Below are 2190 nucleotides of genomic sequence, written 5' to 3'. Positions count from 1 at the left end.
TTTTTTTTTGCAGAAGTACTAATGGCGCACCACAGGAGGTGCGCCATTAGTAACCAGGGTTACTAACGGCGCATATGTAGGTGGTGCGCCACTACTATAATTTTTTTAACAAAACTACTAATGGCGCACCACCAGGTGGTGCGCCATTAGTAACCAGGGTTACTAATGGCGCATATGTAGGTGGTGCGCCATTAGTAACATGGGAAAATCGATGCCTTCCTGCCCCTGTCCGCCACACACATGAAAATAGAGCGCAAAAATAGACGCGCGTAGACAAAAATGGACCGCCAAATGTTTTTTTTTCAAACCCCCAAAACCGAGCCGTGCCCCTGTCATGCTCTCTGTTTCCTCGCCGAGCCGACCTGCTCCCCGCGCCGCCCACTGCACCTCCACCCACCGGCCACCCACCGCACCTCCACCTACCGTCCGCACCCTCCTCCGCGCCGCGCCCCCAGTGGTCGTCAACATGAGCTACCGCGAGTCGGCCCTCCCATCGGCGCCGCCGCACCTCCCTGTCAGCTAGGGTTGAGGTCGCCGCGCCCCTGACTGCCCCGCCGCGCCACCTTCCCCCCGCCGGTAGGTACCCCCCTCTCTCTCTCTCCCTCTCTCTCTCTCTCTCTCTGACCATCCTATTTCTTCTCTCTTCACCAGATCCGGCTTCTCCGTCAGCACGGTGCTCTGGTGGATCTCCTCCTCGTGTGCAACATCAACAGCAGAAGGGCAGCAGCAGGACCGCCAAGCTCGCGAGCCACTGCTGGACGGCGGGGCTCGACGGTTTCCTCATCTACTAGGACTTTGCCACCGCCGAGCTGGTGTGGAAGGTCAAGGTCGATGCCCCCGTCCACTCCATGGTGAGCCGCTCGCCCATCGCCTTGTGCTGGGCCTGTTGATTTGATGTTGAGGTACCGTACGTGGGGCTAATACTGTTTCTTATCTGAGCGCAGGTGATTCCCAACATAAGCAAAACATTGAAAGTAACCGAGGTGTACGCTCCTTTCGCATTCGTATCTGTCGAAGCTTTGAGCAAGACGGCTATTCAAGAGAAGGCAAAGGGTAAGCTAGTTAATAAAAAGAAGGAATTGTGGGGGCAGATGAGGAGTTATGACTTGACCAAAGGGTGCCAAGTTGGTAATGAACTGGCTCAGGTGAGGTTTCCAGATTTACGCATTCCATTGCCCAGATGAGAATTTATGGCTTTTCTATCCATAGAACTTAACCATCTCATTATTTTCTTTTATCCAAACAGACAAGGAAGCCAGAAAAGATTGTCGCGAGTTGTTGTGGACAGTTTTTGGGCATTGCAAATAAGAGACATCTCCATATATGGAGCATACCTACGAAAGATTTCAATCATGACAATATAAGGAAAATAAAGCTTGGTCACACAAAAGAGTTGAGCACCCTGGCCTTCCATCCAAGTGAGAGAATCGTTCCTGGTGGTGATGTAACAGGGAGGATCTTAATCTAGAGACGTTTCGGAAAGGCCAAGTTTTCTGGAACAGATGGTGCAAAGTCTCAAGTTGATGATGAAAGGGATGGTGTAAGGGGTAAATATGATGCGGGTACTTGCACTACATGGCACTGGCATTCTAGCGGAGTGAACTTTCTCAAATTCTCTTCTGATGGAGCTTACTTGCTCTCAGGTTTTGATTACTGATGCTTTTACCTTTTATGGATGCCATTTTTATACTACATTTTAGTCTTGTATGTTGACCCTCTTGTGTCTAGCCTTGTAACTTCAGTGACAAGCATCTTCTTATCTTATAGGTGGTATGGAGGGGATTATTGTTGTATGGCGCAGACACGGAGGGGTTCTACACGGAGGTGCAGGAGAGGTTCCTCGCGAGGTACGGCAAGGTGTTCGACTGGTCCCTCAAGGCCAAGATGATGGGGAAGAAGGCCGCCGAGTCGGCGCGCATCTTCGTCGACGAGTGCGGCCTCGCCGGCCTGCTCACCCCGGCAAGTTGACTTAATAAGCTGTTCTGTAATTGCTTCGGTTGCTTTTGTGACTTGTTACACTCTCCGTTACTAGTTTAATGTCACATGACAACATAATAAGGAACTGAAGGAATTAAGGGAACACCTTGGCAACTCATTTCCAGTGAACCTCTGGTTTTAGTTTTCACCACACAATGTACTAATATATGCTGCCAAGACAATAGCCATGTTGCGCTGCCATGTTCTTATGTT

General features: G+C 50.4%; 1 pseudogene; it reads left to right on the top strand.

Moving 5' to 3' along the window:
* Positions 1–334: 334 nt before the first annotated feature.
* On the top strand, positions 335–1968 carry LOC123405470 (annotated as a pseudogene).
* Positions 1969–2190: the final 222 nt, after the last annotated feature.

This window comes from Hordeum vulgare, chromosome 6H, assembly GCF_904849725.1.
Source record: "Hordeum vulgare subsp. vulgare chromosome 6H, MorexV3_pseudomolecules_assembly, whole genome shotgun sequence".
NCBI lineage: Eukaryota > Viridiplantae > Streptophyta > Magnoliopsida > Poales > Poaceae > Hordeum > Hordeum vulgare.
The sequence above is the reverse complement of the archived record's forward strand: the minus strand, read 5'-3'. Positions and strand labels throughout refer to the sequence as shown.